This window comes from Megalopta genalis, chromosome 10 (assembly GCF_051020955.1).
Source record: "Megalopta genalis isolate 19385.01 chromosome 10, iyMegGena1_principal, whole genome shotgun sequence".
NCBI lineage: Eukaryota > Metazoa > Arthropoda > Insecta > Hymenoptera > Halictidae > Megalopta > Megalopta genalis.
In genome coordinates, this window is record NC_135022.1 from 15308344 (window position 1) to 15329987 (window position 21644).

Sequence of the window (21644 nt, forward strand, 5' to 3'; positions counted from 1 at the left end):
TAAAGACATTTTCCGAGCGTATCCATGCATCCTGCACGTGCACAAGAGGCTCCGCGAAGAGGTCATCGTTTGAGTGGCTACGGCAACCCGTGCAGGCAGAAACAACCGAAATATACTCGGTGATTAACATACAATCGGTTTATTGGTTTCTCGTCCGGGTTCCCAGCGATCGTTAACCCTTGGACGTCTAGCGAAACAGCTGCCGCGTGTTTTTCGCGTTTCGTTCTGGACTCGGCGGTGTGTACACCGGTCACGATGTAGGCTCGCTGCGGCGTATTTCGGGCAGTGAGAGCAGCATGAGAGAGTCCGATCCCTGGGAACGTCGTTTTGTATTCCGCGTAAGCGCCGAGTAAGCGCGACCTCCCTGTGTGTGAATGAAATTCAAGGTAGGTCGTCGGTCAGTCCGCCGCGCCGTGCCGCGCCGCGCCGGGTCGGACGAGATCTCTCGCTTGTCCTTGTCCCCGCTGTTACGCGTCGTCGTCGTCGTAGTCGTAGTCGTTGTCGTCGTCGTAGTCGTTGTCGTCGTCGTAGTCGCCGCCGCCGTCGTCGTCGTCGTCGGGAACGTGGATCGTCGAGGACGGGATCGATACAACCACGTGTTCCTGCTATACGTGCGAGAACGTGGGAAGATGTCGCGGACTAAATCGGCCGCGATCAATGTCGTCGCGGGAACCTGAGAGACACCGTGTTCTCGTCGTCCCTCTTTCAATCGATCTACAAACTCCTTTCGTGGACTATCCTATATGTTTCGATAAAGAAATTCATCGAACAATTTCTCACAGAAAGGTTTCTATAACATCGGGTACTCTGCGACACAAAAAATCAGGAACTAGTAATTCCGACTGGTTCGATGGCTCTAATTGTTCTTAGTGTTAACGAGAAAGGTCGGGTGCTTTGCAGGTATTTTTACGCGATTATGGCGTGTCCAAGTTTGGAACACGTAAAAAACCGTGTATATTTATAGAAACTGATCGAATAGCTGATTTGTGTTTATCAGAACGAATTCTGTAGAGAGTGCGTGACATTTTTGCATTTTTCAGACGTAAAATTCAGATGTAAGATATTTAATGAAGACGAGGAGTTGCGCAAAAATTCCGCGATCTGTTAATAATAGAAAGGTATTGGGTTTAAGGACGACTACTCGTTTAATCGAATTAGGATTCGTACGATATGGATGAAAAAAAGATGATCAAACGTTAGGGCATCTAGATGGTATCTTATTTCTAGTTATAAGAGAAATGTATTTTTACAATATATTTAGATTAAACATATTCCTATTATATCACTACTTTTCTAATTCTGCAAGTATACAATAAGTATGAACAGTAGTATAATCACAGGTTAAAGTACCAACTAACGAATAGAACAGTTTAAAACAATCATCAATAAAAGAAACACAATTATCTTCAACACCTGTTCCCTGCAATCGATTTAACAAATTATTACTTTGCAAGTTCCGTGTGTAGTAACAATTTCTTAGAAGAAAAAGAAAATATTTATTGTATGCGTGCATTTGAATCTTGGCAACGAGGGAACAAAATTATATTCCAACTTCAAATTCCAAAATAACGTTCATAATAAACGGGCTACTTCCAAAAAGCTCGATCATGAAACAGACTCGTTAAAGTACGTCAGGGTGTTAGCATCTATCCAACGGAGAAAGAATTTCATTTCTGTTCCTTCCGTGATCAGCGCAAGTAATCTGAGCACATTTCACCATCAGCGGGGCGATCGGCAGATTATTCCCGAGCAGCGCCAGAAATAGCGATCGTAAAAATGCGGAGCATGGTTTCCTTTGGCCCAAGGTTAACGGCAAACGACCCAAATGTCTTGATCACCGGTGAACAGGTGATTATTCAGGAGATCGAGTGCTCGAATTCGAACAGACTTCCGGTGCTCAAGGCAGTAATCCATCGGCGGAGAATATCATCGGCGGAGGGAATGGTAGTTGGTCTGCGGCGGTGGAAAATCCGGTGGGGCGGTTGCCACGGATTGCAAACCGTCGAGAGGGTGGCTATAGAGGAAGCTGGAGACAGCGAGAAAAGGGGGGAGCGAAGGGGTTCGTCGAAGAAGCGAGCGGATGCACCGATAGAGCTACGGCTGTGGCGAGAGCGGGAAAAAGCGAAAGAGGGAAGCTCGATAGACGGAGAGAGGAGCAAGATAGGGCCGATGGGAGAGAGAGAGAGAGAGAGAGAGAGAGAGAGACGGAGGAAGATAGAGGGAGAAAGAGAGAGAAAGGATGGAAGGGGATGAGCCGAGCGGAGAGAGAACAGGAGGAAGCAGCGGGTGATTGATTTTTGTCGTGGCTTTGCCTGACGCTATCCGTTATATCCGCGATTGTGCGGACCTGCAGGGGGACTCCCGGTGGCGGGTTCGCGCGGTGAAGCGACGACGGCGGGCGTCGCGGCGCCGTCCACCGATTGGCGGTTGCCGTCCCCAGGGGGCGGCGCTAATCACCAGACCGTGCAGCACCGTGAGTCTCTCTGCTGCACTCGCCTCGAAAGCACTCTACCGTGCATCGGTGGCTCCGATCTATATACACCCGACCACCACTACCACCAGCAACCACCACCATCACCACCACCACCAGCAGCATCGTCGTCGTCGTTGAGTCTCGTCGTCGGCCACCAGTACCACCACCGTGTCCACCACCATCCTCGCAAACCACCACCACGCGCGACTGACCTCTACCTACTACCTACTACCTACTACCTACTATGCGTACGGCTCTCGGACACACAGAGGGACCGCGTCGTCCGTCGTCCTCGCGACCGCGCGACCGCGCACACCCTCCGCCGACCCAACAGGATGTAAACCGACGACTATGACGACGGGAAATGGAATCGCCTCGTCCCTATCCCCTCGTCTACATCCTCGTACTCGTGCTCCTACCTCGTCTCGTCCTTCCACGGCATCCTAGCTGCCTGACTCGCAGGCGGAAAGAAAGAGGAATGGCGTTGCCGTGCCAGAGACGCGAGCTCCGAGTCCAATTTTTAGGGGACCCGATCGATAGATACCCCTCGCAGATCACCGAGATTATCATCTGCCGCCGGTAATTCCGGATGCGTGCGTCCTGCGGTTCGAGCGTCCTTCGATAGACGAGACCGAGCAGCAAAGGATGGATCGAATTCGCTTCCGACTTGCTCGTTGAAGTCCCCCGTGTTAGATGTTTTCTGAAGATTCGCTTCCGATGTGTTTCGGGTGTCTTGGACCGGGTTTAGCAAACGCGACGGCGTGGTAACTGTTCAAAGTAGTTCGACGAAGTTGGGAACGATGAGTCAGACCGCTTTTGAGAATTGTTACACGAAGGTTGAATATTTATTGCGACCGATTATCACTTTTCAGTTTGATCGATTACGAAGGACTCGAGAATGACAATTACGATTAGCATAGCTATCGTTGACCCTCGGCGCTGGCTCTCGTATCATAGAAAAACAAAAGTTTTTGCCGAGCACTGGGACAGGATCAGGTCGAAAGTGACTTGTAGACTTCGCGATAAGATGCGCGAATATATTAACCGTTTTAGGTTTCCCTCGCGATGTTTAATTACTCAACGGTATTTTTTGACAAACGAAGTACAGTAAATTCTCCCTAATTCGCGCTTAGATTTTGCATAAAAATGGACAATTTGAGGAGTGGAGATACGATTATTCGAGACTTATGGCTCGTTTTTATAGTCACCAATTATGAACAATTACAAAAATGAGCCGCAAAGCTCGAATAATCATATCTTATCTTCCCAAATTGTCCATTGTTGTGCATAATCTGAGCGCGAATTAGGGAGAATTTACTGTACCTACATTTTTCACGGTTTTTTTAAGTACATATTTTCAGGAAATTCTTCAACAAATGTATTACTTTGAACACATATAATTAGACTAGGGATTCGTATGCAAATTAAGAATATATATCCATTATTTGCAAAATATGTTATGTTCGGATTAATTATTTTGTCGAATTAAAAATAGTACAACAGTATTTTCAAGTTCATTAAATGTTTTTATTATTTTGCAATCGTGTTTACTTACTTCTATCACGAATGTATAAAATTCACAGTCTACAGACAATGTTAAAAACTGTGCAAACTGTGACTACAGTAAATTCTCCCCAATAGTCCCTCAGCTCCTAAACGAAAATGGGCAATTTGGGAACAGGAGATACGATTATTCGTGTCTCGCGGCTCGTTTTCATAGTTGTTTGACGATCGGCGACTGTGAAAACGTGACGCGAAGCTCGAATAATCGTATCTCTTCTTCCCAAATTGTCCACTTTTGTTTACAAGCTGAGGGACAATTAGAGAGAATGTACGGTACATACGGTTTTGTTATATTTATAAATTAATATACATAGAATAATCATTGTTATTGCTCACTGTTTCCAGACAGTAGAATAAAACTGTATAATCGCGTAACTAATAGCTAATTGGTATTACCGCCATTGACATCTGCAATAAATTATACAATCCATATTTACATAAAATACCAAGAATTCGCGTAAACAGACTAAATGCAGTTTTGTTACTTTCCTAAAGCAACATAGGGTATTACTTTTATCAATATAAGACACCATTATCGCGTTTTTACTAGTAAACAGATATTGCGACCGGTGACATTAGCCATAAATTATACGATCCATATTTATACGAAATGCCAAGAATTTGCGTAATCTAAAGGAATAAGTTTTCCACGGTAACACAGAATAGTCACTTAGCGATCTCAATATAAAGCAACATTCTCGCGTATCTAATATCTAACCGTTATTGCCACCGGTGACGTTAACTACAAATTATATCATCCATATTTATATGAAATACCAAGAATGTTTGCATAATCTGAATAAACACAGTCTTGTCGCTCGACAAAGTAGTCGCGTAATTATTACCTAACCGTTATTGCCCGCCAGTGGACGTTCTCCACGAATTCCCGGCTGCATTCTTACAAAAAAGAAAAAAAAAAAGAAAAAATACGAAGAATTCGCGGAGCGTTGAACGGCAGTATATAATTAAAACACAGCGGATCGTTTGTAGGCGTGCGTAGCAGTGCGAATTAGCGATCGGAATGGCCGGGAATAATTCTCGGCGATCGTTCGGGCCGGTGTACGGTCGGTCATGGTCGAAAAATCAGCCGGCGCGGCGGAGCAGGTTAAAGGGCAGTGGTCGGGAAACGGTTAACGTGGTCCGCGGCTAATTCGACCCGGCGGGAGGAACAAGGATCGCGGCGGGTATCGGTTTCTGGGGTTCGTGCGGCGGGTTACGTGGAATCGTCGGCCGGTTGCTCGGTAATTTACGATCGCGGCCATCATCGGAGGGCCCGGCCGGGAGACCGCGGGACTCGACTCCCACGTTCGCTCGCGATCGAACGTCAGATTGAACCGCGGATTTCTCAGCGTGCGCATCCCCGCTATCTCGCATCTTATCTCGCGTATCGGCCGGCGTCGACTGTTAGAGATGCTCGCTTCAGCCGCGTTTTATTCCCACCAATCGTCCCGGCGCTCTGCGCGAGCCCCATCCTTCGAATAACCTCCCTCTTCGTTTCCGCGATCGGACTAATTTAACGATCCCTCGGAAACTCCCACCGCGATCTCGCTGCGGACGGGCTTCGATACCTGTTGGAGTATCACCGGTGTCTGCAGAAAATCGCTGCCGCGGCCCTTTGACCGCGGTCCGTCAGCATACGATTCTTTCACGAGAAAATGCAATATTCGATGTTTCGAGTAATTCGAGTGGAGTAATTTCAAGAGGAATGTCGAGTAGAAATCAATATTTAGAGTAAAGCTGTTGGGTATCGGTGCTTATGCATAGGCAAGGAACTCGAACTGTTATTTTAGGGTAAAATAGTATTTTATTTAGTTAACAGAAACAAGGTGAGTAAAAAGATGTGAAAGAATAGGATAAGGAGGCAACCGAGTAAATGCAATTACTCTTGCGAAGGCTGTCGTTCGACTGACAATATTCGATGTTTCGAGTAATTCGAGTGGAGTAATATCAAGAGGAATGTCGAGTAAAAATCAATATTTAGAGTAAAGCTGTTGGGTATCGGTGCTTATGCATAAGCAAGGAACTCGAACTGTTATTTTAGAGCAAAATAGTATTTTATTTAGTTAACAGAAACAAGGCGAGTAAAAAGATGTGAAAGAATAGGATAAGGAGACAACCGAGTAAATGCAATTACTCTTGCGAAGACTGTCGTTCGACTGACTAGGCAGCGTAGTTTTTCTTTCGAAAGTTGCCAGGGGCATAGTATAAACACATGCAAGTGATTATCCTTACCCTTTGCATTTATTGCCCTGGCAGCGTTGTCTCCGGCTCGAACGTCGCATCGGTGAGCCAACCTATAAGTGTACGACCCTCCAAGGGTCATACCGCAAGATATAATAAAACTAGAATCTAAGAATGCATTTAACAAATACTTAAAACTGTATAGACATTTCAATAAAAATAAAAGTTTTAGTACACATTTTTACGGTAGCATTGAAATCTTATGCCCGTAAAAGTCCTGCTTTTTATCAGGAAAATACTGGATCGAGTGCTTTTTTCCTGGACGACCCAATAATACAAATATCGAAAAATACGTAGAAATTCAGTTTCGCGATTTTTATATCGCAATCGCATATAGAGTAGTTAAGAAGATCGTTTACTGGATCGATTACCAACAATTTCGCACGTTCTCTAATTCCTCCGCATGTTTCCGAATTCTTTTGTTCCATAGACTCATTGATTCGCCGTAGCGATTTATGCAGGATTAATGTGCATACAGTTGCTCGAGATCTCAATAACGGCATATCAGACTGATTTCAAGATAGATTTTCACTTCGCGTGCCCCGTGGCTTACGTCGCCGTGGACAGACATTAATTTGCATTCGCAGGCAATTGAAATCGAATCGAATTTGCCCCCCGAATCGGACGATATTCGATACGAAAAGATTGCAAGCTCGAACACGAGAGATTCCGATCGAAGAGAGGAAACTCCATAGCTTGACCGCGAGGTTCAAAAATTCATCCGTGGACGTAAACCAGTACAATCCCCGAAGCATTTGCCGGCGAGGACAGTTTCAAGTGCAACGCGAGTTCTGCCGGTCTGACGGTGGAAGTTGTTGGTGCAACGAGCAGCGCGGATCGATTCGGGAAATATTAAATTATCGTCATCCGGCCGGGAGCCGGTGGACAGTAATGCCAGAAGATATCGCAGTTTGTAAATACTTGTAAATATCCGCGCTCCATACACCAGTTCGCCGCGCGTGACCCGACTCCCTAATTTATGACAGCAACGCGCCGCGCGTTGAATAGAGATTGGCAGAGCGTGCGGCAAGTACATATTTCGAGTCCTCGAAACGGTGGTTCCCGTACGCGCGTACCGTTAAAACTTTCCCTCTTAAAGGCTGCTTCGGGATCGATCGGAATCGAGAGTCCGGTTAAAGGGGAGAAAAAACTGCTCGGTATAATTGTTAACCCCATGCCCGAGTCTCCCGTTTCGCGTAACGATTCCGCTTCCATTAGCAATTTCGCTTGTTCCGGCTGTGAAAGCGCGTCGCGTCGTACACATGGCACTTCGCGATAGCGGATCTATGGCGTTCTATCGCCGACAGAACGCTCGTGAAAGGAATTGTTTTATACGGTCAAAGTTTGCCGCGCGACACGATCATTTACGGGATCCGTGGATTACACGGTCTAGAATTTTGTTTCGCTAGGATCTCGATGGGACCGCCCGTCTCTGTTTCCGTTCTATTATTTATTATTTATTCGCGGTTTAATTTAATGCGGCCGCATTAGCTATGAAGTCATCGACCGGCATGTGTTTTACCAAATTACCATATATGACACGTTAATGTAAATGAGCATTACGCGAAAAGAATGTGGCGAATAACATGCAACTATAATAATTGAATAATACAGATTGAACAGGTTTATATACATTTTGAACAGAAGAAAGCGATATTGCTGTAGCTGGATTGCGGATTTATATGCAAAATAAATTAATTAGAAGAAACATTATTATAAATAGAAACATTATTATAAATTAGAAGAAACAGGAGCCGCGCGGATATTTACATCGAAAATAGACTCTTAAATTCCTTAAATGTTTTTACTGTCTTGTACACGACCAGCTCACTGTTTACGTAATTCTTGACTAATTCAGATCGCTGATCTGTGTGCAAATTCTAATTGCTGTAAATTATCTCATAACAGCGAGAACAAGGAAAAGGTGTCGTTCATTCATACGCTCTCTTTCAATCCACAAATTTGCACAAACACGAGAAATCCTGCACTTTGATTGTTTACACAGCTACGGAACAGTTTCTTTGTCTTCATTTATTCCGACATCGTTTCACGCTGTCCGGAAAACCGTCGAATTCGCAAATTCAACGAACGAAGCTGCGATTATCGACGAAACGAAGAGGTCGAGGGAGGAAAAGGAAAATTGAAAGTGCCAGTGAATTTCTGGAGGATTGGAAAGTCTTAGGCTAAAGGTTTCCGCATCCGCTGAGTTTTCGTGTAGCCTGGGCGCTATTACGTTTCCAGATTCGTCCGAGCCGGCTCGTAGAAGCTTGTTCTCACGAGGAAGTTGATTTACGGGATCTACTGTGGCGACAGGCGCACGTAGATCGCCGGGAACACCGGGAAGAAGTCGAAGCACACGAGGAGCAACGTGTGTCGATTGAGAATACGCGAGCCCCGGAAGACACGTCGGTCCATCGGGTGCGAGACGATAAGCCAGCCGCGCGTTGATTTACGAGACGGTAAACCGCGCTGCGATTCTCCTTCCGAATAGTCGGCGCTCGTACCGTCTTCGGCAACTACGTATCCGAAAATAATACCGAACGGTCCTCCCGTTCGATCGCCATTCGAACAATTTCGAACCGTGTCTCGATCTATCCAGCCTTTTTCCGGGACAACGGCGATCCACCAGACTCGACGAGACGTTGTTCATTTATATAATTACGAACGAACGAGCTACAATGGGCATTGTATAACGCAACAGTTAATTGTCGCTAAGACACGATTTGCATTGTCTATTTTCGTTTCCTTGATCAGCGCGTCGCTCGTGCGCGTCAAGCATCGTTTATTCGTACAAAAGTTCTTGTTTCTCTTTCCGGAACGCACGATACATTACAAAGATCGCGTTCTTAGCAGAGTTTCGTCGCATCGGGGAACGCAGATTCGATGTAAACCGACAGATTTCGCAGCGATGGCTGTGAACATATTTGATCGAGCCCGACAAAGTGGATCGCGGGAATCGTTCTGGAAGATAACGAGCCGGTATTAATCGCGACAGGCGCGTGTCGCGGAGTCCTTTAATTCCGCAAATTGATTGCATCTCGCGTGCGCCGGCGGCGGGCCGCGGGGCCGATCATTTGTCACGCAGAGTCGAATCGCGGCGGAGCGTCCAAGGTTAGTGTATTGCAGGAAACTGGCATAAACTGAGACAATTGATGGGGAAGAAGAAGGAGGAGGAGGAGGGAACTGGTTGCGTCGTCGTCGAGCCGGCGATACAGCGTCGGCCGTTCGGTGTAGTTGATAAAGGTCGATAAATCGCGAGTAAAACGGAGTGATAATATCGTGGTCGCGGCGGCGGCGGCGGCGGCGGGCCGGTTGGTCGGGCCAGGGGGAGGAAGAAGAAGCTCTTCGGCGAGGAGGGAGGGGTGTCCGTTGGAGGTGGAACAGCCGAGGAAGAAGAGGACGGCGGAGAGGTGGTGGTCGCTGCGACGGAGGAGGAACGGCGGAGGAGAGCCAGAGGTTTCAGCCTCGGCGAGAGGCAGCGGGCATGACGGAGAGGGATCAAAGGTAGGGGAGGGTTCCTGGTGGGGGCTTGGATCGTGGTGGGGGCCGGAGCAAGGGCGGAGGGGGCCTGGGGAGGAAGCGGAGCCGACGAGAGCGAGGAACCGTGTGCCACCGCCGCCGCTGCCGTCGCCGCCGCCGCCGCTGTCACCGCAACCGCCGCCGCTGCCGCCGCCGCGAGGACAACGTAGGAGGGACCAATGGACATGCGCGGGTGTGCCGCGACACCACGGCGACCTTCTGGCCACCTCCAGAAACAAAATGGCTACCGCACCTCCCAACCTTGCCGAGAGATGGCGACAGGACCATGTCCCTCCTCGCTGCCTTTCGATTTTGAATCGCTAAATACCGGTTAATGGACCCGGACTTTCGACTTGCACTCTCATTTGCTCGGATTCCATCCAGCTCCCCGGCCCCCGACCGTTCCGCCGACTTTGTCCGCCGATTCCCACGCCGCTCGCTGCCAAATTGCTGCCACTTGCCGTCTCCACGCGGACAAAGACCATTCTTTCACTTTCGCTTGCAGCTTTCCGATATGATTCGAGCTAATCGACAGTCTGATAGCTCTATGATCATAGAGCACCGAGAGGCGACCCAGATGCTTGCGCCACTGGCAAAATCATAAGGTTCATACCTTCCCAAAGTTGAATACTTTGCATTTACAGTGCTCGAATCTCCCTACAATGATATAATCGCAGTTACGATTATCCTCCGCGTGTGCCCTTCAGGGCCCTTCGTCTCAAAGACGGATTGCAATCGACCCAGTTCGACGTAGATTCTCGCTCATTTCGAACGCAGGAGCTACCATCGAATTCTCAAGAACCCAGCATCGAGACCAATATCTCAAAGTATCGGGAGTTTCGCACCTTGACCGAGTCAAGTTCGACGGAAAGCAGAGACGGATATTCAAGGACAGGATGGGGCATCGAAGGCGGGCCGACTTAAAGCGGATAGGGCCCAGCCGGGGAATCGGGCCGAATCTGGTGTCGGATCTTATCGGGCCTCCCAATTACGCCGTTCGATCCGTAAGACGCCGGCGGAACTACTCTCGCGCACGGTCGGTGAACACGGCAGCGACAGATAGTCACTCGATACGCGGCGTTAATTTGTCGAAAGCACTCGCGTCAGCGCGCCACAGTGAATATCATTTGAATGCATTAAGCCTGGCCGCGTACACGCGTTTGCGTAGTTACGTGGACGGAACGCGGGGACCAGCTGTTTCTCGGGACCGAGAGTTCGCGACTCGCGACGCCTTCCATAAGTCTACGCCGCGGAGCTTTCTTCTGTCCGGTCACCATTTTGACCCGATCGTGTACGCTCGGATTCAATTCGAGGAATTCAATTTCACGTTTGATGTCCACGAGGACTACGATTGTTCGAGTCTTGGGTGCTGGCTGTTGTCTCAGGATATGAATACGATGGAACATTAAATATAATTCATTTCGTAGATCCCTTCTTTAAGAATGAAATCCTAAGATGAGGTGAGACAAATTTTAGCAGAGATTTTTGGCGTTGTTATGAACTAATGAAACGATCTATAGAACTAATTATTTCTTCGGTATCCGTGAAAATTGTGTCAAATTTGTACGAGGGTTGGCTGAGGGTCTTCTGCGGCTAGAAGAAAAAAACGCCGCAAGTCGCAATTTCAAAAAATTTAAGTTAATGTATTAATTGAACTATAGCATATAGGATTTACGTATTTGTCCGAAAAAACATCGTGAAAGAAAATTCTATGCACTCGAATAAATAGTGCAATTTGGAACGCTATTAACACGAAGCATCAGTGATCAGAACTTTAAGTGATAATGTCTCGGATATGGAAACATGTGACTTGCGGCTTTCTTTTTGCAGCCACAGATTCATCAGTCGTTAGATGTCCTGATCTGAAATATAGTATGATATGGAAGATGACGTAGGTTCGATAAGGGTTAAAAAATGAAGAAACGAAGGAACGAATCGAATTTGTTATCTTGAGCAGGGTAAATTGTTGTACCGAGAAAATCGATGGAAACGGAGACATACTTGTTGAGCCAACACACTGAAGTACTTACAAATGAAACGAGTAGCTCCGAAGAGAAGCTACTTTATCGATTTCAATGCATGGCAGCTGAAGAAAAGAAACGATTTCCTGCATTTAACGTCTCCTATCTCTCTAATTGTGTGAATTCGCATAAACCATCGCCAGTCTAAATAATTAATATTCGACTGCTCTTGACCCAGATTAACACGAAGAGTGCCACGTCAGTCACCTGTGGTTGATACCAACGTTTAACTAGATTCTGAAATTCATTTCCATTGTAATACGATGACCGAACTCAATGTTATTAGAATTTCTAGAATACGAAAGAGTTAAATTAACATTTCCTATGGTTAATCTTATGTCTGTAGTTTCGGTTTCATTAACCAGTTAGCTGTGTTTGACGAGTATACTCGTCATAGAGAAGTGGCTGTATTTTGTGTCATGACGAGTATACTCGTGCGTGAAAAATAGCGACCATTGGCTATTTAAATTGTAATTTTAGTGAAAGCAAAAACATATTCTCAAATTTCAAGATGCTTAGAATATTTTCAGGGCAATTCTACACGAAGGTGTTTATATAATTATAAAAATAAGATTAGAAAAGAATCACGATATTGGTGTGCTGAATACCTCTCTACAACAGCAATTTGAATTTTTAACTTTTACAAATATTCATCCCGCGCTTTTCGTTTATTATCTATGTGGTATATGTCAATGTTAAGTGACTAAGTAAATATTACTAATAAAATTGCTAATTTTATAAAATAAAACCGTCTTTTTGATCGAATATTTTAACAGCGACGCTTACTCTGTGTTCGACGAATATACTCGTCATATACTCTCGCTCTGAAAAGGAGGCGCCACAGCTAACTGGTTAATTAAACGACGTTACTATTAACGTTAAATTACACGCTAAATCACTCAACGTGTTAAAGCAAAGAACAGATTTAAGACACTCGGTGGGCATATCCAAGTAGACGAACGTTCAAGTAACAAACTTCTTGCCTCGAAATAGCTGTATCAAATAGCGAAGAACGATGGCAAGACAACATCGGCCAGGGTAACAGGTAGAGCTCGTGGATTCGGTAAGCAAGAAGCGATTGATATTCGACTGCGGCGACGGATCGGTGTTTCGTGGGTGCTGCGGCGGTTTTTTCCGCAGCCGAAGGAGGATGATCGCGTCGGGCAGAGGTTCGCGAGACAAGTCTGCCGGAGACATTGATTGGCGAGCGACGCGCGACGGGAGCGTCGCTCGGCTCGGTCAGACCGTCAGCATCGGCTCGCACGGCATCGCTTCGCATCGCTTCGCATCGGTCGGTTCGGTTCGCGTCGGCCCGATGTTTTTAGGACGGTGGATAGGAGCAAGAGCTCCCTCATGCATATTCAACGGCACTCTCAACTCCTCCGTCACAGGAGGGAAAGAACCACCCCCGCGTGCCCGGCGCACCCCCCTTAGGCATCCCTATCTCGTGCTCGAGAGAAAGAGACGGGACGGCGACGCCGACGCCGCCACCGCCGCCGTCGACGACGACGACGACGACGACGACGGCGACGGGGCGATAGCTGCTCCGCTCGGATAGATAGATAGATGGGGACGGACGGCTGAGAAAGAGAGACGGCGTCGTCGTCGTCGTCGTCGTCGGCGACGGGGTGGTGGGGGCTCACGATTTCCTTCATATTCCGCGTCGGCTTTTGTCGGCGGTTGAAGATAACCGGGAGACGACCTCCAACGATTCTCGATGGGATCGTCCTCCGCGAAATTAGACAGACTTCCGGAGATGGAACCACTTGATTCGCTATCCAGCCGCTGGAAGCTGCCTCCGCGGTCGATCCCGCCGACCTGAAGCGCTTCCGAGACGAGAACGCGGCCGCGAGGACTTCGGGTGCCTAGGTGTTCGTCGATCCGATCCGGACGTCGTTGCGACCACTGTCGAACATCGAAATACACATATATTAAATGCCAAGTACAAGCGCGGACAAGCGCGAGAGGTACGCTCTGTCGAATCGTCTGAAATTGCAAGCTCACAGTCGCTGGATTATCCTATCGATCCCTTGAAACTAGGTTCACCGAATCCGTCAAATTGACGGGTATTTTTTAATTATGATTTTTAATTTTTTAACGATTTAATTTTTTTATTCACGATTGTTCAGATTATGAAGATGCATTTACGAGTCATTTATTTAATGTATGTGTTGCTTGTGGTGACATTCGTTGAAAATCGGAATGAATGTCTCATTGTTATTTTTGTAAATTAATATGAAACAGGTGTTTTTAAATGCTCTGTAAATCTAGTGTTAGAAAGTCATATTATAATAAACTAATTGTTAAGATGTGCTGCAAATGATACGGTTTTTTTTGTAATTCGGCTTGTTTTGAGATCAAATTTTATTTAGTAAACTTAACCATTAGTTCTTGGAAGACTTTTACGATGTACAGTAATTTCTTCCTAATTCGAGCTCAGATTGCGCACGAAAGTGCACAATTTGGGAAGAGGAGATCCGATTATTCGAGCATGATTGTCAGTTATCAATTGTCAACAATTATAAAACCGAGGTGCAAGGTTCGAATAATCGTATCTCCTCTCCCCAAATTGTCTATTTTTGTTTATAAACTGAAGCAAAATTGGGGAGAATTTACTGTAAGCAAATTACTCGGAGCAAATTATGCCAAAATTGTGATTCTGTTATACAAAATCGAATTGAAATAAAGATTATTATACTGCTGTAAAATTGTATAGGAATTAATAAATAAAGGATTTTATATTTTGATTTATCTGAAACAGATGATTACTTTAAAAAGATAATAATTCAGTGTCCCGTATCGGTGACATCCGAGTGCAAAGGGTGAATAGATATTTGTTTAATCAAAGTAGTCTCATTTGAGTTGAATACACTTATCTGAACGTGACATATTTTTTAATAACTGTTTGAGAAAAATCGGAAGGACGAGGGTCAATTTAGCGAGGCATATTTTCGAAGTTTGTATTAGAACGCATTTTTTAAAACAAAGCCTGGTAGTTCGATCACTCAGAATACCTTCGCCAGAAGCAATATTTATGTTCCATGTTGCCTCACTCGCACCATGTCCGAGTTTGTACTCGTGCAAATAAGCTACGCGAATTTCTAGTGTTTCCATAACAATAGATTTACGGAGCACAAAAAACCAGCTGTTTCATATTAGTTTATAAAAGTAACAATAAGACATTTATTCTAATTTTTAACAAGTGCAAACGTAACATTTGCCGTAAGTAACACATAAATTGAATAAATAGCTCATAAATGTATCTTTACGGTATGAATAATTGTAAATTAAAAAATTAGTGATCCGTCATTTTGACGGGTTCCGTAAATCTGGTGCAAACAAAAAGAATTTTCGATCACACGTATCGTACAGTATTCATAAATGTATCCGCGCTGATTCGCGAACTGGAAATACATTTTTTGAATTATGCAGGTGCAACGCCATTTGCAGCGAAGTAATTAAGCTATAAATGAGGAAAGTTTGGATCGTAGAGAAAGGCCATTTCGATTGCAACAACATAATATTTGGCAACGGTGCAGATCGATCGCAGCAATTACTCGAAATGCCGTTCTCGGAGAATTGATTAACCATCTCCACAACCCTATTTGCTATCGTACCACCATGGCCCTTGAAAAAGCACGCCGAGATATGCCTGTAAAATGGAAAGCACGGTGGCAGGGGGGACGGGGTCTAGAGTATGGGGGTGGCTCGATCGAGGGAAGCTCTCGATCTTGTAGGATGATCCCGGTGGTTTCTCACTTGGTCGCTGCGATCCGTCGTTCGGTGAAAGCGCGAGAAAGGTTCGAGGTGTCGGCAGAAGCAGGAGTCGGGAGGGGCGAAGGTGCAGGAGGTGGGGGAGGCCGTTCGGTTACGACGGCGATAAATTCGAGCGGAGGATTTCGCGGTTGAGAACTGCGAACGCGCAGTGCGAGCGAGAAAGAGTCCGAGCCCGTGGCTTTCCCGGGATTGATATCCCTCGTCTCCCCTTTGATATCCACCCTCGCGGCTCTCCCCCCCTCCCCGAAGACAGATCGAACCACCCTGTTTACACCGGGACGCGATGATTCGCCGAATTAATTGGCTGCCGAGTTGCTCCCCGGTCGTCTAGCAAGCAGTTCTCGGGTTCCTCTCGGTGCCGTCTTCGTCCGGCAGGCTCGCGGCCGCAAAAACCGCGAATAATCTTCGCCCCAGAGGCCAGGTTTCATTAACGGCGAGAAGGACGGGCCGCGCGCGGTTAATTTCTAACGAGGCTCCGGCAGCGTTTCTCTTCGAGAACGCCCCGCGAGCTGAGCGTCACGTAAAAACCGCTCCCTCCCTCCTCCTCCGCCAGCACCTCTAGCACCCTCGGATCCTCTTCCAGTTCTTGGTAGGCGTGACGGCGGAACGGGATCGTTAACGCAAAAATAAGGCGACCCGATACACCAAGAACGCCGGAGAATGCCGGGGTGTTCTCTTTCTCTCCATTTTCTCTCCGTCTTCCTCGCTCCGTTATGGCGCACCGTTTGCGATGGGGATGTTTCCCGCGCGCTGACCCTTCTCGCGGATGCCAAATATTTTTTGCTAAATTAACACGCCGGCTGCCGTGTTGTCGCCCACATATGGGTGACCGAAGCTATTCGTCCAGATTTGAAAATGAATGTTTGCCCGGGTACTGTGTTTCGGTTAGGATTTACAAACTGCAAGAAAATTTGAACACCGTTCTATATCAAATATTTTTACTTTCTAGTTTTGTTACGTTTGAATGGATTTTCTTGATTTTATGGACGTTTTAAGATTGCTGGATTGACAGTCGAAGTGGAGAGGATCAAATTAGTCACATAGGATGGAGCTGATCAAGATGCAATTTAAACGTGAAACTCTTTCGGTAACAAAAGGTTTGAATGTAATAAAACAACGCGTTTTGTACGTTACAAGTTTAAGATCTTCGTTTTGAAAGTCGGACATGTTCTCTCGTTCTGAATACTTAAAATTGAAGAATTGTTTCCATTGGCTGATGCATGTTAATGATGCCGTTAAATGTCTTTATTTACGCGATGCCTTCGTCTATGGCGGATCGTTGTAATTTTAGATGAAAGAAACTAACTTTGGTATATTATAATTTCACTCTCGTCTACAATACGACACGCATTTGCCGTACGACTTACGAAATAGAAAGAAGGACGTTTGAAACGAAGAAGTTTCGCACAAGGTTCGATACTCTTTGACTTACCGTTTCAGCCAATTACATGATCGAATTAACCCTTTCCACTCGAATGGCGACACCAAGGCGGCATTAAAAATTGTTATGTCACGTTTCGAAATAATTGTATTAATCAAATTTGTTCATATTTGAAGAACTGTTGGAAGGATAACTGGCTGCGTCGATCACAAAATTCAATTTCATACGTATAAAATGCACTAGGTTATATATAAAATGGAAATGCAGTGGGTCATAAAAATTATATTAATTTCGCTTCGAGTGCAAAGGGTTAACTCTTCTCGACATCTTCAATGAACTCTATTCCAGTCAATTAGTTCCGATCGCATGGAAAATATCCAATGTAATCTTTATTCCAAAACAAAAAATCACGATGGATTTCGTCCTTCTCTCTCATTTTGCATGAACAAGTTATATGAACGTTTAATTAAAAACAGACTTGAACTACGGTGCGAATATAATCATATCATGTCTAACAATCAAGCTAGCTACAGACAAAGCAGATTCTCTATCGATAACATAGGAGTTCCGGTAATAACAGCTGACACAGGATATCGTTCTAATAAATACACAAATTGCATTTCGGCATGCAGAATGCGTACGTGACATTTAGCTGTTTGATAGTATTGGGTTGGCAACTAAGTAATTGCCGATTTCAGTTATAGATGTCTCTTACTCCCATTTTTATGATATCCGTAAATGTCGTATTATAAAATTATTATTATTATTATTATGTTATTTTTTGTTATCCGTGAATGTTAGCAACTGGACAAATTGAATGCAGCGGTTAAGGAAAAGCGACCAGAATTGGTCAGTCGTAAAGGTGTCATTTTCCAGCAGGACAATGCTAGGCCGCACACGTCTTTGTCCACTCGCAAAAATTGATGGATATTGGTTGGGAATTGATGTTACACCCACCATATAGCCCTGATCTCGCGCCATCGGATTACCACTTATTTCGATCCCTGGACAACTCCCTTCGTGATAAAACTTTTAATGACGATGACACTGTAAAATCTCACTTAACTCAGTTTTTGGCCGAAAATGATCAGACTTTCTACGAGCGTAGAATTTTCAAGTTGTCAGAGAGATGGCAGAAGGTCATCGAACAAAATGGAAAATACATTACAGATTAAACTTCGTTCCAAGTAAAAAAAAATTTTATATTTCATTGAACAAATCGGCGATTACTTAGTTGCCAACCCAATAGCTTCGAATAGCACTGATATAGCTTTAAAATGAATCCAGGTTTATCGTTGAACGATTCCTTTTTATGAAAACATTAACAGCTCAAACATCGACGATTTATCAGACATCAGAAATTTAAAATGCGCGAATATTTACTAAAGTCACTATTGTCGTGAAGAATGAAACGAGAAGTTATTAAGAAACGTGAAAATTTTCATAACAGAATCAAAGGATGCCGCCATGGGAATATGGTGCATGGCCACCATACGGTGCCTCGTACAAGTTTGGTTGCCTTCCAGCAACCAATGATGGCAAAAGGTCATCGAACAAAATGGAAAATACATTACAGATTAAACTTCATTCCAAGTAAAAAAAAATTTTATATTTCATTGAACAGATCGGCAATTACTTAGTTACCAACCTAATATTTGAAGCGATTTTAGCTAGCAGCAGCTACCCGCGTTAAGTCGGATCAGATAGAGAACTGGGTGGATTCGTTTTTTAATCGATATCGTCGACGGGGCTCGTTCCGCGCGCGCGGGAGATCGAGATGGGCGTCTCTAGCAAAATCGTCGAGTATCTTTTCACGCGGAGAGGAGCCGAGAGGAGAGAACCAGCAGCCGCGCGTCGACAGCCAGCGAGGGGAGGCCGGCCACGCTCGTAAAACTCCTCGTCGGCCAGCTCCTTTTTCGCGAAACGTTACGGAGCGGTGCGGAGCGGCGCGGAGCCGCGTCTCGTCGCTTCGGGCGTCGAGAACACGGGGGCGGTGCCGGTGAAATGAAATTAAACGGGTCCCTTTTGCACCGACCGGACTCTCCTCGTCCGCGGTAAAAACGAGTGTGGACATCCGGCACTAACCCGGACCGCAGCTGCCCTCGGACAACGATCCTCGCCGCCCACGGGGGTGTGCTTTTCGAGAAATTTGCGGCCGGCGCAGCCGTGCCTAATTATTTGACGCCGGGTTTGTCTCGGCGCGATTCGTTCCCGCTGATGGCACGAGCAGTCAACTGATTCGAACACTCTATCGAAAACCAGCCCGGGAATCAAGACGCGATACAGCACGTTTGCGAGCTACATCGTTCGTGAATGAAATAGAGTTTTCCTTCGGTCTTGATTGTTTCGAGCTTGTTTGGAGAATTGTCTAGAAAATTCGCGAGAATTTCTGCAGTCCACTTGGAAATTTCAATTTCTGACGTATGATAAAATGAAAATGGAGGTGGAATTGCAGCACAGCTTTTAAAAGACTGTTGTTGTTACGCTTACATATTACTAATAACTGTGGATAGTTATTAACGACAGCGAATTTTTCTGCGAAATACAAATTTTCCAACGCGGTTGTAAGAAATATAAATTGAATACAAATATATTGTTTCTTTCATGATTTTGATCGGTCGGAAAAAGTGTAACAATATTTTCGCCATACATTTTCACGTGTTTATATTTCACAAATGTTAGAAATCTGCAGTCTGCTTATTAGAAAAGGCGAGAGAGGATGCAGTAATTTTTCCTAGAAATGTTCGGAGGTCGGAATTGAAACCGGCAGATCTAAGAATACTGTTTTTATAGAAACTCGGGACAGTCGGCAAAAAATGGCAGCGGCCAGCATGCCGGTGTACGTCAATATGAATGCATAGTAATGCTAGATTACAAACGATGACTTGACTTCTTTTATTTCTAATTTTTTGTCACGATGCGAAGGCAATTTGGAGGCCACATGACACCATTCGAAGGCAATTCGGAGGCCACATGACACCATTCGAAGGCAATTCGGAGGCCACATGACACGATTCGACGGTCACGTAGCTTGTAGCTCCGCGGTTTTTCTTACCTGCCTCACACCCAAACAGGCCATTTTGTATAGTCTTCCGGGAATTCGCGTCGCGTGCCGCGAATTACATTACGTTGCATTGGCGTAGGGCTGGCACAGGGAAATTCACGGCAACCCGAAATTTGGCATTTCCCAGAGAAATTACTGTATAATGGTAATACTAAGCAAAGAGGAAGTTAGTAACGAAGGTCAAATTTAACCCTTTGCACTCAAGTGGTGACTCTGAGGCACCATTTAAAGTTTATTTTATTATTATAAATGTTCAGATGTAAAAAATGGTTAAAAGTCTAATTGTTGTATGAGTCACAAGGCTAAATTTCATATGCACAAAATGCACTCTGTCACATAAAATGGAAATACCATAAGTCAGAAAAATTAATTTGGATTTACACTTAAAATGGCTTCGAGAGCAAAGGGTTGACCCTTTGGGGGCGAGAATTTTTCAAAGTGCTAAGAACGTTTGCTTCAGGAAACTCGATTATGTATCAAAGATTGAGATAACGATACGAGCGAAAAATACATCTTGGCGTTTTATTATGCACATGCTCGAATTATACGTTCGCGCTTCTGCAATCAGATGATTCGTCCTGAAATAACTAAGATCGATAATTTCGCCGCAACATCGCTCGAAATTCCTTTAATCTCGCGGAGTCTTTATGATGGTCGGTTCAGCATTCGCCGCGCCAATAAAATCACAATGCAGGAACTTCGAACTCGAGCGGAAGACAAAGACAAGATTCGGAATGTCCACAGACGAACTTGAGCAGAGTCAACGCTGGTCTTCGACGGTTTCCACGAGCCGGGTTCCGCGAGGGCGAAGTAATCAGCCGGATAGATCGTGTTGTTTTCGTTCCGGGTTTCCGCGCCCCCATCCCCGCAGCTCGGCGTGTTCTTATTCTTTTGGAGAACGCGGGGGCGACAATCGATACCTGGCGCGAGGTTAGAACGAACGAACGAACGAACAGACCGGGACGAAGGCGGGGTGAGAAAGGTGGCGAGGGGGCAGAAGGGTGTTAGACAGCGAGGCCTGGGGATAGAGAGGCAGGGTGGGGGTGGCGCCTCATATTTTGCTCATTAGCGTCAGCATCGTCGTCAGCGTCGGGACGCCCTCGGTTCGCGCAGCTCAGCCAAGGGTGGAGAGGGACCATCCATCATCTTGTCCTCCGTTTCGTTCGCGGCCAACCCTCCTCACCCCCTGGCCAAGGTGCTCGCCTCCCGCGCCCGCTCAACCACTCATTTGCACTCTCCAGACTTCTTCCTTCTGAAGGACAACGATCTTTAAAATTGCGAGGCGAACGAGGGAACAAAGAGCGCCGGATTATGCGGCTTTCCATTCTTCTATTCAACCGGAGAAAAAGATTCCTAGATATTTTTCTCATCGGCCGGGCCAACTTGGTCTCCGGCGAGCAACAGTGCTCTTATTAATCCTGCCGGCGAGCCAAGATCGCGAGGTTCTCACCGATCATCCCCTATCAGGGTTGTTTACATTTCACAGATCGTATCAGCATTTCTTTAATTCATTAAATTGTTAGCGTCTTCGTGAAATCATCCATTAACTAGTCTCTTCGTGTTAACCCCTTGTACTCGAGTGGCGACCGAAAATAATGATCGCAG

At 45.7% G+C, this 21644-nt stretch overlaps 1 long non-coding RNA gene across 6 annotated transcripts in view; it reads right to left on the reverse strand.

The window, feature by feature from the left end:
* LOC117220074 (uncharacterized) overlaps positions 1-21644 on the reverse strand; it is a 292358-nt gene that overhangs the window by 199814 nt on the left and 70900 nt on the right. The gene's annotated exons all lie outside the window — the stretch shown is intronic.